The following is a 16,863-nucleotide window of genomic DNA, read 5'->3' as shown; positions in this document are numbered from 1 at the left end:
ATTAATTTGACAGGCAGAGATCACAAGTAGGCAGAGAGGCAGGCAGAGAGAAAGAGAAACGGAAGCAGGGAGCCTGATGCGGGGCTCGATCCCAGGACCCTAGGATCATGACCTGAGCTGAAGGCAGAGGCTTTAACCCACTGAGCCACCCAGGAGCCCCAATAGCAAGCATTTCTTATCTGTCCACTTTCTTTGCTTCAGCATTATGTTTGTAAGATTTATCCATATTTTTACATATAGCTGTAATTTCTTTTCATTGCTATATAGTATGCATTTTAGAAATAGTCTGCAATTTACTTATCCTCTTTGTCATTGATGGGCATTAGGGTTATTTTCCCATTGAACTATGAAGAATAATACTGCTCTGGGCATTCTTGCTTCTGAGTGTTTTCGACAGCCCTGTAATTAGCTCTCCGGAGTGCTCAATGATGCTTACTCTGTTAGGAGATTGTATCTTTTGAAGTCAGACTGAATGCAGCAGTAACCTCTCCTCTACCAAAACAAACAACTTAAGAGTAAGAAGCTTCTTAATGCAGTCACTGAAATCCTGCTGTTAGCCAACAATCACCTTGGCTGTCTCCACCATTGCTTCATTACTCCTTTTGGAATATTTGGGATGATAATTGGCTTTAATTTCTGAGAATAAGAACTTTAGGAATTCACAACAAATGGTTGTGTCTGTAACAGATGAATATGGTTGAGTATTTCCAAAATAAAGGTCTTTTCTCTTGTTCCTGTTATTATCCTAATGGTTCATCATTGTGCTGGTGATTCAAAGGTCCCTAGTGCTGGGTCTGTGCTTACATTCATTTTCAAAGAGGCCACCCCGGAAGCCATTATCTTTTATAGGGGATGGCACTTGCAACAATTGGAAACTCTGGATATGTAGCACCTAACTCTATTGAGAAAAGAATTAACCAAAGTTTTCTGTTTAAAAAAAAAACATGACTGTGCAATCGGAGAAAGACAACTATCATATGATCTCCTTCATATGAGAAAGGGGAGATGCAATGTGGGGGGTTTGGGGGGTAGGAAGGGAGGGAGACAAACCATGAGAGACTCTCAATCTCACAAAACAGAGGGTTGTGGGGGGGGATGGGGGTAGAGAGAGGGTATGGGGTTATGGACATTGTGGAGGGTACCTGTACCCCTGGGGCTAATATAATACATTATATGTTTATATAAAAAAATGACTGTGGCTATACAATTTGGCTTAAAAATACAGCCAACATTTTAGGTCATATCCCAATAGAAATGGTGATTTTTTAGAATGACGGTTTTACAAATTCACCTTACTTTTGTTTTCTAGCCAATAAAGGCTAGAGAAAGTGCTCTTATAGATCAGTGATGCTGAAAATACTATCTAGGTAAACCCCAACAATTTTAATTTTTCAACGTATCAAAGTAATACTTAAAATAATGGTCTTCTAATAGTTTTAAAAATCAGCTTAATCTATACCGCCAAGAAATGTAGAAAGATTTACAATGCACTCAGGGCAAAGTGGTCCCAGAAAAGTATTATAATATGAAGTGGAAATGAAAAATAGATTAGGCTTTTATTTCTTAAATTCACTTTTGTTACAAAATGTGAGTTGCAACTGTATTTACTAAGAAGCAAAAATATTGTCTGAAATACTATACTGTCAGTAATGATGAACAAAGAAACATTGCAGAATAGGTATTTGCATTACAGTGAACATGGAAGTATTATTATTAAATACCAGATTGAGAGGGGTGCCCAGGTGGCTCAGTTGGTTAATATTTGCCTTCGGCTCAGATCATGATTCCGGGGTCCTGGGATTGAGCCCCACGTGGGCTCTCTGCTCAGTAGGGAATCTGCTTCTCCCTCTGCCTCTGTCTTTCCCCCTTTTATCCCCTGCTCTCTCTCTTTTAAATAAATAAATAAAAGCTTTTAAAAAATATATACCAGATTGAGAAAAGTTCCTTTGGTAATAAACCACACATACTCTTTTATTTTTTAATTTTTTTTTGTGCCAAGTACTGCTAGCAACTCCATGACATTTTCCCACACTTTTTTTCTTTCTAATGGAACCCCCACCTGTTTAAGGCAGCAGGGGAACTGTTCATTACATCCTTAATGTAATAGCCTCCTCTCAACAATGGGCAGCTATATGATGCTATTCTGACCAAAAAGATGTAGATTGAGTCCCTAAAAAGGGCTCTCTTCCGTGTTCACAAGGACAAAGCCCACTTGGAAAAGGCCATCCTTTTTCCCATTCCCCCTTCTTTTTGCCTCCACCATAGACATAATGGCCTGGAGGTGCAAGTCCTATCTTGTGACCTTGAGGCAAGAAGTATGAGGGTGAAGGACCTACACTCGGGATTGTAGATCAGAAAGGTGGGAAGATCTTGGGTGTCTGCTGACACTGCAGGTAGATAAAGAATTCTTCTAAGAGATTAAAATCTAAACAAAATGCTAAGTCACATTCCTCACCATTCACAGTTGAAACGTGTTGGTGACTTGGGTACAGGGGATGAAGGAAAAGACAGAGGTCTCAGAAAACATGGTTTTCTTGTTTAGGGAACTGAGTTTCATGTATGGCATTAAAGGACAGGCACGATATGTGTTTTGCTGAACTCTTTCCTGATCATCCTTTTTTCCACCAGATAGTGTAAGGGCCTGTTTAGCCAGAGCGCTTCCATCTGGTTAAACAATAATTTTGTTGTTTAAAACTTAAACTGTCCTTACCCCGCTTCCCCCAGGGGACTTACTTAAAAACAAGTCTTGGAAACCAGTCCCAGTAACAAAGCCCAAATACAAGGGTGGGTCAGGCCAGGTGGAGACATCCTATCAGTGGAGGGGGGGTGCATACTGTCTCCCTAATTACCAAGGATTATGGGCCCTGCCCTTTGGGCACCTTTTGGGTGCCAATTCTGACCAAAGTGATAGGCTGTTTCAAATATCTACTAGGGTAAATTGTAATTCAATTGGTCACTTATGTGTGACCTAACACGACTGTGCAGCTTTCTCTGTGTGTTACAATTTCATTGATCACCTGTGCGTGACCAGGCCCAACCTCATGGCCTTTGCCCTTAAAATAGAGTCCGTGAAGCAGAGAGAGGTCACCCTCTCTGTAAGAGGCATGACCCTGAGCGTTCGGTCTGATTCTTGATGCTTGGCGTGGAATAAAGTTTGGCTTGACCTTCGCTTTATATCAGTCTCACTCCTTTAATCACGGACCCATTATTGGGGGACCTAACAATAGTAAGTTCTTTGGGGAGGCATCTGTTCCTATGTTATTCACTCCTGTTTCCTTTGCATCCAGCACTGTGAGGTTAAGCATAAAAATGATGCTCCATAAATATTTATTAAATAAAGAAAGAAATGGATAGTATGTATAGTTTGGGACATGGTTTATGATGTCTAGGGAAATGGCAAGTTTGGAGCTAATCCTAATAGTTAATGTTATGTAAGTACTTAGTATGTGCTGAATACTATACTAAGAGCTTTACATGGTATTAACTCAATCTTCAAAAACAAAACAAAACAACATTAGGTAAGTACTAGTATTATATCCATTTTTTAAGTTGAGGAAATCAAAGTAACAAGAAGTTAGTTAACTTGCCTGAGTTCACGGCTTAAATAGAAAAGATGGATTCTGATTCAGTTGGTCTGGTTTCAGAGCTCATGTAGAGACACTCTTGTAAGCTACCTCCCTCGGCTAAGGTGGGATGAAGGGAGCTCAAGATATGTACACAAAAACTTGAAAGTCGTATTCCAAACAGAATTGGATTAAGGAACATTATTTATCTGGATTGAGGTGTCTCTGGGAAAGCGGGACCAGCCATTCTTAGGAAGCCTCACAAGACAACTATATATGCCAGAATTTAGCATCCAGCTGTCAGATATGCAAATTGAAATTTTACCTCTAATCATGTTGGTATTCATTTACTTATGGAAGTTGACTCACTAATTCATAAAAGACTAGATTGTCAAAATCAGAATGCAAAATGACTCATTTGAAATGAGAAAGTTAATTAAAGATGGGAAAACCATCCATGCCAGGCAAGTAGTATTTTTCATTTTTTAAAAAGATTTTATTTATTTATTTGACAGACAGAGATCACAAGTAGGCAGAGAGTCAGGCAGAGAGAGAGGAAGGGAAGCAGGCTCCCTGATGAGCAGAGAGCCTGATGTGAGGCTCCATCTCTGGGACCCTGGGATCATGACCTGAGCTGAAGGCAGAGGCTTTAACCCATTGAGCCTCCCAGGTGCCCTTAAGTGGTATTTCTAAAAGGTTCTTAGTGAGAATAAAATAAGAACGGAAGAGGTTAAGTAAAATCTTTCAAAGCTGAGTGGTATTAGGGTCTTCTATGTTACCTTTCAATATGGTACACCTGTCAGTCACACCTGTCCGAGGATCTGCTCCCCGCCCCACCCCACCCCCCAGCCCCCATAATCTATGAAATGTGTGTGGCCAGTTTCTGCGCCTCTCACCCTTGTTCATGGTTGCTATGCTGTCTGATTTGAGTCCTTTGGTTGAGTCTTTCTGGTTTTTTTATTCTGTCCGGTTTGAGTCCTTCATTCTTTAGACTTCAGTTGAGATTTGTCAACATGACTGAGGACTTCTACATAGCAGATGTGTTCCTTTACGGTTAAGTGTGAAAGGCGCATATTTTGTTTTTCCACATTATTTTTCTCTTCCTGCTTCCCCTTTACCTGTACACTTCACTGACTTTATCTGCTTTTTAATCACAGTATAGGAAACGGTATACAAAACATGCCATCTCTCCTTCAGCGACTTAAACCCCCACTGTCCCTCTGTTCCCACCCCTTTCTTTATTTTCAGGACTCTGACTATTTCCAGTGGTCCTTTCTAATGCAGTCTCACTCTCAACCTCACTAACTCATAAACATGATCAAGTTTCTATCAAAAGAAAGAAAGAGAGAAAGAAAGAAAGAAAGGGAAAGAAGAAGTAAGAAAAGGAAGGAAGGAAGGAAGAAAAGAAAGAAAGTGGGTCTCAGTCCCATATTCCCTTTAAAAAACAGCAGGGAGCTCTCCTTCAGTCCCATGTCCTCTTTGAATATAGCTCTGCCTCCTCTATCCGCAGTCAGCCTCCTTGACTGATGGCACTCACTATCTCCACCTCCTTAATTTTGTGACTTGCCAATTCACAGCAACTTGGCTTTGGCTCCCACTGCTTCAATATAAATATACTTTGGCACATATTCCCAGTGGCATTCCACTTGTCAAATTCAGTGACCTTTTTTTCGTATTACATCTTACTTGACCTCATCAGCATTTGGCACTCGGGAACACTTCCTTTGTGAAGCTCTCATCTCTTTCCCTCTGTGACACTGTTTCTCTCAGCTTTCCATATTTTCTTCTTAATTTATTTTGTGTGTTCTCTTGCCTTTAACTCCTCCTTAAATGTACATGTTTCCCAAGGTTCCATAGTAATCAATAGCAATCATAATTGCTATTGATTATCTATATGTTATATGTCCATGATTATTCCCATTTTTAGGGCTTCAACTACTGATCCTATCTTTAATGCAGATCCTCTTTTAGGGTCCAAATGCATGTATTCGGCTGTATGGTGGACATCTCAAAGGGCATCTCAAAATCAACTTTTCAAAACTGGATTCAGTATTTCCTAAAGTATTCAACATTCCCCTTTCTCTTCTTGGTTCATGATGCTGTTTGTCTCCCCTGAACCAGAAACCTATAAATCATTCCAAAATTTTCTTCTGTCTCCCCACTCCTCATTAAATTAGTGACAACAGAAAATGCTATTAATTCTATTGCTATACTTCTTTGGTAGTTTTAACATTCTATTAGTCATAAGGAGAGAAAGTCTTCTAAATTTTCGTTTTGCCATAGATATATCCAATGTTGTAAAATGTCATGGAAGAGGTTTTTAATATTTGATAGTGCGCTTTGCTCATAGACTTTGTCTATTGATAGAAAACACCTCCCCTATCTTCTTTTGTTGGGAATTGGTGCACCTCCTCTTAGATGTTCTAAGAAAATGCTAAGTAGAGCCAGACAGAACTCACTATAATAATTTCTTATTAATAAACACATTTACATAAGTACTTAAATATGGTTGCCAGATAAAAATACTATATACCTAGATAAATGACTTCTAGATAAACAAAAAATGTTTTATTATAAGTATGTCCCATGCAATATTGGGATATACTTAAACTAAAAAATCATTGCTGATCCGAGATTCAAATTTAACTGGGCATTAATTAAACCTGAAATTCCTAGTTTAAGATCTTTTCTCCCCAGATCTGTGCCCTATGGGATGTAGGAAAAAAAGAAACTCTGGGGACCTAGAGCCACTAGGTAGTCATTATTGTCACAACCAAAAAATTACTGAGACAATCTTCAATTTCCACTATTTTGGGATTTATATCACTGGCCCTGGGGCCTGTGAAACACCCAGCCATTATTAAGACCATATCACATTTCCTTTTTGCACTGAGTTCTCCTAGCGAAACCCTGTGCTGGCCTCAGATGTGACCAAATCAAGACAGTAGAGCCTGACTACTTTTCATGCCAAAGAATTGTCATCTTCTGGAGTTAATCCCTACGTCTCAAGATCATAAGTTTCATTAGGTATTCCTCCCCAATATTTTTTCTTTTTTCACCCACTGGATATTGGTTCCTCTTTTTCCTTAGTCCTTATACTTACAAACAACAAGAATTTGGGTTGTTCCCATTTACCATACAATTCCTCAAGAAATTTACTTAGATGTTCTTTGCCCGCACACCTCTTTATGCAATTATCTGGTGGAGAGCACATTGAGGTGATTCCCCTAGTCAGAAATCAAAGGACATGCTTGGCATAATCTGTCCTAAGGAGGTGTTATGAGAGTCATTATATATATTTCAGTCACTGAAAATCCTTCCATATCCATATTCTAGGACAATAGCAGACCCTCTCAGAAATACCAGTTTAATTGGTTTTGAGTCTACATGTAGAATTCTTCCCACAAGGCCACTTGAGTTCTCTCAGAGGGGCAGAATTTTGCTTTCTGAGACTTCTATACTTGTGTTGTCTCCAGGAACCATTCAGAGTTCTTTCCCGCTATCTCTGGAAGAGATCTCCCTCTACATGTTCCCAATTTTGGGTGCTGGCAGATAAAAATTCTGTCTTCAGCCCTACAGGAAGGATGAAATATATATTGGTTTGGTCTTGACCAGTAAAACTAGACTAAAGTTTGTACCTAGTCAAAATATTCTCGGTCCCCCAACAATTTTTTTTTCTCTTCTAGAAAAAACCCATATTTTTAATAAAAGTAGGCAGAGTTACAGAGCCAAGGTTAAAAACACCTTTCCCAAAGGGAACTTTGTCTATGAACCGGAGCAAAGGTATGTATGATTAATTACTTGTTTGCTCGATTGATTTCTAAATATACTCCAGGCACCTTGCTGAGAGATTGACATATATTTTCTTATTTATTCATTACATCACTGTATGCATTTCTATTATGTACTAAGGCTCAGGGAAAATTAGTACCTTAAACTGAGTATCATAGCAAGAAAGTGGCAAAGCAGGAATTTGTACCTAAATCTGACTATAAGTCAACCTCTAATGATTACAGTGTATCCCCACTATAATGGGGATAGTCAAAGGGAAAAAGGAAAAGAAAGGTCTAAATAAGGATATGATGCCAAAACTTAATCTTGTCTACATGGGAATATATTGCTTATCCTTGTCTTGACTTTGATACCTTCTTGCCTATTAGAATGGAAGGTCGGGGTAAAAACCCAATTTTCAGACACTCTCTTATTTCCCTATCCTCAGAATTTCCAGTATAACCTTTATTTCCTTTTTTTCTATTTTGGGAAATATTCTTAATTTTTTGGATCATGAAAAATAAAAATGGTATAAATTTGAGGACAAAGTAAAGTTTAAAAAAGACTGAGATAAATAAATTGAAAGATATAACCTATGAGAGAAAAATGGGTAAAAAAACTCTAAATAATTGCTAATATTAAGGTATTATTTATGAAGTGATGTATTGATGAAAGAGCATACAAGATGATTCAATCAATTCATTCCTAATAATTCAAAATAATTTTGAAAACTAAAATAATGTAATAAAATGAATACCAGATATTGATCCATTTTGATTCCTCACTGAATAGGATTTAACAAAGACTGAAGAAAGTCTCAGAAGATTCTAGATACTTGAATCACAGAACATTGAAATAGGGATGACCACATGATACTAACTCACTATGAAATAATACAAGCTGAAATTTGGTAAGATCCCACGCTGTGCCGGATATTTAACAAATAATGATTATTTCAGTTAATCAGTACAATGATTCTTGTAAGGTGGGTATTATTAATCCTTAGTTTTCAAATGAGGAAAGGGAAACTCCAGTTACTTATCTGAGATCATACAGCTGAAAGTTGGCTGGACTATTAAAATTAGGGTTGCTTGACACCAAAACTTTCTCTTTCTTTTTCACCCTGTTTTTTCTTGACTATCACGGTGTAGAGGAGGAGATATATATGTATACATATATACATATGTATACATATACATACATATACGTATACATATGTATACATATATATCTCCAAGTATCCCCAGAGTTGTTACTTATTATAACTAGATTCCACAAACAGATCAACACAATATTAAATTACTATGCAGCTGATTTATTAATCATCTTAACATTAGTAAACTCAGAACAGTTCCAGTTATGAATATCTTAAGCCAAATTGTTGGGGATTGCATTAAAATGTTCAGTAGTTAAAACTTTAAAACTGGAAAAAATTTAGGTAGGCAACTCATTTAAAAATATTCTTCCTGTTTCCTTTCCGGACTGAAAAATGTTTCCTTTATAAGAACAGTTAGCAGCTCCTGACACCAAGTGGCCACTTCAGGTACTGTTCGGAGTATTTTGGAAGACCAATTGTCCAATCAAGGGAAAAAATCCCACAATAATGTGAATGAATGTTGTGAGATGCATGATATCATTTGTTGCCATTTAATGATTTAAGAATTGGAGAGTTTGGTTAGAGATACCAATGTGTGAGTATCAATTTCTTCATATCTGTATGTTAAATATTTATTACCAATTTTTTTTTTTTGCTGGTGCTTGCATGTGTCAGATTCTTACGATTCCTTTTGAGCAAGCTAACGAGCATCATATCATGGTGATTGAGAAAAATTGGCTTTAAGACCAGATGAATTAGGGTCTGTCCACCTTCTCTGACTTCATCAATTGCTCTTCTAGCCAAGGTTAGCTTACCATAGCAGCATATACAGGACGTCACTGGGGCCGTCTTGGCCACTGGCTGAAGCTTCCACAGCTGTGCATTGTCAATGCCTACACAACCACAGCTAATGCCTCGAAACCTCTTAGTGCCAATGGACACCCTGTTCCTGAACTACAGAGTCAATGACAGTTATGCTTTATTAGACACAAGAGCTACAAGGATGTCCTTCCCTGTTTTTTATTCAACACTCTGTCTCTTAAACACCAGTGTGTTGCTTTACACCCTAATGTGTAGGAGAGTTTTGAATGAAATGGGGTGTTGGAAGTCTATCACCAACCATACCTGAATCCCAGTAGTAAATATCACTTAACCCTAAGCTGATGTCTCTTTTACATTCTCTTTTTTCTAAACGAGGTATACATGTATTTGTTTATTTAAACTCTGTGTCCAACATGGGGCTTGAACTCATGACCCTGAGATCAAGAGTCTCCTGCTGCACCGACTGAGCTATTCAGATGCCTCTTCTTACATTCTTAATGAGTGATGTAGGTTTCAAAAATTCAATCACTGGCTATTGTGGCAACCCCACAAATATTCTCATGATAGAAGAAGACATGACTCTATATTTTCCTAAAGAGCTTATCAAAACGTAAGGTAAATCTCCTTATAATATTATGATGAGTCTAATATTATGAGTATAAATTGCTGTTCCATATTATTTAACTGTGTCTCTGACAGGTATGAGTCATATTTGCAAACATTCTACTCAGCTTTAGAGGAAGTGCACAGTTACAGCTCAGGTAGACGTGGATGACAAGCCTTGAGCTACACAACCATTAGAGAGAAAGAAGAAACATTTAAGCTAAAAAAATATAAACCAGATAATGTGTTATTGTATACACATTTTTTCCACTGACAAGTGGAAGTTTTAGGGTTATACATAGTTTTCAATGGAAATGTGCTTTTATATTAATATTTTCTTCTGAAGTCAATCAGAATTCATCATATATTTCAGATTTGTTTTTTTGCTAGAACTTTTCAAAAACTTCACATCTTACACATGCTTTTCTGTAAAAAGGGTGGGGCTATTTCTGAGTGCTCTCTGGATTGATTTATGTCATAAAAACTATAGAGCTTTTGTAAGTTCTAGGAAGCCAGTCAATCAATGACAAGAGTAGCTCAAATGCATTACAACTATGAGTCATGATATTGATGTAAATGTTCTATATGAAATGGTCAGCACTGGGTTGAGTTACATTTTAATATTTTTAAAATATTTGTTGAAAAGATAACTTTGTATTTTGGTAGTTTCCAGGGAAAAGTTAAAATAAGTTTGCTTTTTTCCCCTCTTTTTCTCTTGTTTTTTTTTTTTTTTTTTTCCTGGAAGAAGATGCAACATGTCAGAGAATTACAAAAAAGAAAAGTAAATTAAAGTTTGTTACAAAACCCAAGTCTTTTGACGATAAAAATGCATTCATGATAGAATATAGGAAGGGGAAAATACTAACTTTCCAATGGAGAATCCTGGCAGACACCACCTTAACCAAACAGCAACAGTAATGTCATACAGATATCATGTATTCCCCGATATTACATGAGAAGGGTTTTTACTTCACTTCTGTGGCATTCTTTCCAAAAGCCAAAAGCTCCGGTGGAATCATTAGAAAAATAGCAGACAAACCCAAATTAAGGGACATTATACAAGTGCCTATAGTCACATGGAAAATCTAGGCGATCTACAGGTTACTAACTTTTCCAGCAAGCTACAGATACTCCAGTCTAAATAGTCTCTCACTCTTGGACAGCAGCGTTCCATGTGACATCTGATGGTGCAGGTGGAGTTAAAAGGCAAAAAAAACCATCCACAGAGTCATGTAGGCCTTAAGATCAATATGAAAGGGCCAAAATGAGAGAAGTTTTTCTCTTATCTCTATCTGGAAGAAGTCCTTTTCTTACTTTCTCCCCCTCACCCCCTTTGTCTTTGTTTTTATTGTTTGGTAGTTGTCAAAGTATAAATTGTTATAATTCTATGTAACATACACTCTCACGTTCTAACCCTAAGGAAGAAAGAAGATCCTTAAAATCACAAGTGTTTGTCCACATAGATTTCCTAGGCTTTTAAAAAAGATTTTCCTGTAAAGCATTTTAGATTTTTATCAGGGCCTAGGAGGCTTTGAGCAAAACTTAATGGTGCATTTTTAAAAGTCTAGATAGAGGTTTTGGTGTTTGCATTGCATTCCTTTCAATGATCTCATTTTGTTTACATCCACCAGCTTTCCTGTAAGAGCTCTTTGAGGTGGCTCTGCATTGTGCAGCTTGGAGGCCGGAGAGATCAGTCGATTGCTAGGAAGCTGGGCTTTTGCCAAAAATGTTAAGGTCAGGAATTACTGTAATTTCCCAACAGGTAGAACTTACTGAAGGTGAACTGGATATCAGGACATGGGAGAAGTACAGAAAAAGATGTGGAAGAGGAGGTGCCATACCTTCAAAAAGAAAAAAAAAAAAAAAGATTTATCCGAAGAATAAGAACTAAAAGGAGAATCTGTAGTAGGTAAATACTTGCCAACCCCTTTGGGTTGAGCTCTCAAAGCTGGTAACATTTTCTGAAAGGCTGAAAAGAGCGGCTACAATAACATTGCCTTGAGCATTAGGTAAAGAGAGATCTGGGACAAGAAAATGATTAGGAGTGGTACAATGTGATGAAACAAACTGACTTGGAAAATACTTCAGGCAGCAGCATTTGGACTAAATGGAAGACAGAATGGCCTTCGCTGGCCAAGCTGGTTTTGGAAAGCTTACGGCTGGTCCTTTAGCCACGGACTGGTCTACTCCTCCTGCGACGGCTCAGAATCCAGCGTGCTGGGACTGTCACTTTCTCCCAGCCTCCACAGTCATGCTGCTTCCTGTTCTCCCTGCTTGTGTAGTATGACTCATATCGCTTGTGTGGTTAGTTCCCATATTAGACTATGCGCTCCTCTCATCCTGGCAACGTCCATTCCTGGAGAATTTACAAATCCTCACAATCATCCTGGGAGGTTGCTAAAATTCTCTTTTACTTATTTTTTTGCACGCTTCCTTCCTCTGCCCACCAAACTGTGGGCTCCAGTAGTGCCAATATCTCATTTTCTGGTGCAGTGATGTATCCCTAGGGCCTACAATAGTGTTTAACGTGCAGTAACGCTCGGTAGACATTGTAAATGAAGAATGGTCATAGACTCATTAACTCCATCTGTTACAAGACCATATGACACCTAAGTGGCAAAGAAAGATTTGAACCCAGTTCTCTCTGATTTCAAATATCAGCCATGCTTAACTTCTGTATTGATTAAGGACTAAAACCTACTCACCATCCTAGGCCATCAACCAATCAAGTAATCAACATCAATCAACCTCACATAACACACAGGCAGAAGCGAAGTTGTAAGTGACACAGAGCTCATGTAACTTCCATATTTCTGTACTAATAAATCTCAAGATCCAAACATCCAGAGCACTTAGGACCTCCCCTTAATGGCTAATATTTTCGAATGCTTAATATGTACCAGGAATTTGTTAACAATTCGAGGTATTTTCCTGTATAATACTTACTACAAAGTCTGAGGAAAATGTCATTATTGTTATAGATAATATGATTGAACACAAAGAATTGAAAGGAAAGTAATTGAGGGGGGAAAGCGGTACCTTCTTGCTCTCTCCTGCTCCTAGTCTGGAGATCTTACGGGGTGGCTAAACCATAAGCAGAAATCCAGGTTTGTCTCAGGAACAGCAGAAACCCACGCTAAGATCTTTGAAGCAGAAAGAGAGATGACATATGGGGCCCCGTGACGGTGGAGCTGCCATGGCAGCCCCAGACCGCCTAGCTTTGCACTTCAAGAGAGAAACATGAACTTGTAGAATGTGCATGCCACTGCCATTCTGAGTTTCTGCTATAGCAGCTGAATATCCTGACACAAATGAAAAAAAGATACTTTGAGGCAAATGTCACATATATTTGTATAGATAGAATATTGTCACATACACACATAGGTGCACACACGTGAATATACAGTGCGTGCATATACATCTATGCATACGTGTACACACACACGTATGTGTAGCCTTACATGCAGTATTTGTATTGCGGCACATGTATCTTATGTGCACACACACACACGTAACCCGTGTTATACTGTCCTTGAGGTTGTTACCTTGGACAAACTTGATTACTCTAGGGGATATTTGCTGTGGTGATTGGACAGGAGCTAGCCCAAGTCGTTGGTCATGCCACCAGCAGTGCTCGTAGAAGAAGAAAGAAGGAGGGGGAGGTGGAGAAGAAACAAAGTAATTTTATTTTCCATGTGCGTGGCCTTGAGGGGGTGGATGTTGGCAAGGTGGGGAATCACTCACGTTTGTTCAGTAGAAAACTAAAGATGGCCGATTCTTTTCTCTTTTTGAAGAAGTGAGCTATAAATTTCACATTAAAAGTTTTATCAAAGTGTAAACTAAGGGGGGGAAAACAGCCTTTAGATAAGGACTAATGTTGAACCAAATCTTTGGCTGGTAACCCTTTATTTTGTAAGGGTGATATTGAAACTACCTCCCTCCTTCTTCCATCTGTCAGGCTACATTGCACTTGGATTAATTATATCAGTACAATTATATCTTTAATAAAAAGCTCCTTCAAAGAAAATTGCATCTAATTAGGAAAGAAGTGAAGGAGGCATGTCACACTCGGTGATACACAGCCACTTCACTCGGGAGAGTGTGAAAATCGTTTCTCCAGATGGCAGCTTCCTGCTTAGCTGAGCTTGTGATCCCCAGCAGTAAGCTTTTTTTTTTCTTTCTTTCTTTCTGAAGTCCATTTACTTTCCTGCACATTAGTATAATTAATTTTTTAATTACACGACTTGACAAAAACAAAGTCAAACACGAATAAATTACATATATATAAAATGAAAAAGGCACCAGTGATCTCCTTTGAGAAGCATTTTGAAAGCAAAATATCATGTTGATGACCTTCACCCGTTTGTAGGATGGTACGTGATGACTAGCTACATTAAAAGCATAGTTCCAGATAATACCATTTGTGAAGTTAGCAGAGCTTAAAGGTGCTGGAAATGATATATCAGGTCTCCAAGTCTTAATATGCAATTTTCTAAGGTTAATAGGCAATAGATACCTTCCATGCATGTAAGAGAAATAAATAACATATTGGTAGTTTTAAAAGTACAGTTTTATTATTAGCTTTTTAAAAAATAACCATTTAGTGGCAGGAATTACGCTGTGTGCTAGGATAACCATACTGAGCAACACAGAGGTTCCTGGTCTCAAATGGATAGGAGAGATAGTCATATGATCATACCTTTATAGTCCTATTACTCTTTGAAATAAAGTACGGGCAGTTTTAAGAGCAAGTCTTGGAAAGAACTGATATATTGCAAGGGGTCAGAGAAGACTTCATTTTAGGAGTAATAATGATCTGAGATCTCCAGAATGACTGGAAATTAACTGGGCACAAGTGAGGAAGCACTGAAAGGAGGCCAGCGTGTCTGAATGTTAGAGGGCGAAGAGGAGAAAGCTCCAGGGTAAGACTGGCAAGATCATGAAGGACCTTTAGATCTTGTTTAGGATTCTGGTCTTTCTTTCTTTTTTTTTTTTTTTTTTAAGATTTTATTTATTTATTTGAAAGAGAGAGTGAGTGAGTGCAAGAGAGCAAGAGAAGGGGGGAAGGTCAGAGGGAGAGGGAGAAGCAGACTCCCCACTGAGCAGGGAGTCTGATGTGGGCTCTATCCTGGGATCTCCAGGTCATGACCTGAGCGGAAGGCAGACACTTAACTGACTGAGCCACCCAGGCGCCCCAGGATTCTGGTCTTTATTTAGGAACACAGGACAGTCTTTAATATTTTCACCATGAAAGTGACATAATAAGATTTACATTATAAATGATTAACATAGCCATAGTGTTGACCCTGCACCATGAAGAAATGAATGGAAGAGGTTAAACATAGACCTAGTAAAAACATTGAGGAAGACATTGATATAATCCCTGCAAATTAAAGGAAATGAATCCCCTATAGTGCATTTTATTAAGACAGACATCCTGTCTCCCTAGATAAAAGATAAAGCTATATATATGTAGATACACTACAGTGTAAACAGTGAGACTATAATGAAAGGAACTACAGGAAGACAGTAGCGTATGATTAGACCTCACAACAGATTTCTCATCAGCAACACAGAGGTGTGAAGATAGTGGGATATTTTTAAATTGCTGAACCAACATAGTTATTAATGTAGAGTTCTATAAGATGTTGAGCTATTATTCAAGAATGTGTGTAAACTAAAGATATTTCCAGATATACAATGATTGAGAGATTTCCCTAGTTACATGAGCTTACTAGAAGAAATACTAAACGGCATATATTACAGGGGGAAAGAGTGAGCCAGGAGTAGAGTTGGATGCGAAAAGCAACAACTCAATAGAAATTGAGTCAGATACGAGTAAATCTAAATAGCATAAAAAGCAATATTTTTTATTTTATTAAAAAAGATAATATACATTTTTAAGACCAAGAGGGGTGATCATATTTATAGAATTTAAGGTACTTTTTATAAAGGAAGACAATATAACTGTAGACAAAGTTAAGGCATGACAAAGTGAAGTTTATGTTATAAACTTATATTAAAGGATGACAATTAAAACAGCAGAAATAACATAGATAATTTCCAAAATGGTTTTCAAACAAAGGGAGGAAAAACAAACCTTAACAAATCCAACAAAAAGTAGAAAAGAAGACCAAAACTCCCAACCTTAGTGTACAGGAAACACAAGATAAGAAATAAATTTAAATATATAATCACAAAATTTATAAATGGAAGATGATACATCATCAAACATCTTCTGTCACTATTTCTCTCTCCACCTAAACTCACATGATAAATTCAGCACTGGAATGGGTGTTTTAGTGGGAACCTGGGCTCAACTTTGTGGAGCCTCAACTTTGTGGAGCCTGCATTTCCTTTTTTTGAGAATGAAGTCTTAGATTTGCCTCTGGTGAAAAGGCTTCCGTACTTCATGGGCAAAGAGGGAAATATCTTTTTTTTTTTTTTTTTGCTTATAGTTTAGATTTAAATGGCATTTTATCAATTTCCTATAGAGTAAATCATACTCTAAAACATATGGGCATAATTTCACAATTGCTTATCCTTAGTGAACACTCTTTGCAGAACAGATATAACCGACCTGATCCTACAGGCAGTCTTTCTAAATATACCAGAGTGGAGGCAGCAGGCAAGACTTTTCATCTCCCCCGAGGATCTACATCTGCTGCGTGTGCTCCTGTGGCAGATGGGAGAGCGCTCAGAGATCTTTACTGGCTTCTAGTACCTTTGTTTACAAACGCTGCTTCCTGTTCGTCTGCAATCTACTCAGTAAGTTCAGAAAGCCCCAAAGCACCTGCTCATTGACATAGCCCTAGTTTTCGAAGTAAGAGGTCCCGATTCTCTTCCGGCTCACGGGCTATGACTGCCTGTAGGTTAAACGGAACCTGTATTGCTACCCAGGCTCTAGCTGACTTGGCTGGATTTTGGTACCTTATTTGAAGTATCTTTATGTCTGAACACAAGAGAGGTCAGTTACCTCTGGGACTCAGTAAAAACTGGTAAAATTAT

This window comes from Mustela erminea, chromosome 16, assembly GCF_009829155.1.
Source record: "Mustela erminea isolate mMusErm1 chromosome 16, mMusErm1.Pri, whole genome shotgun sequence".
NCBI classification, from domain to species: Eukaryota; Metazoa; Chordata; class Mammalia; order Carnivora; family Mustelidae; genus Mustela; species Mustela erminea.
The sequence above is the reverse complement of the archived record's forward strand: the minus strand, read 5'-3'. Positions refer to the sequence as shown.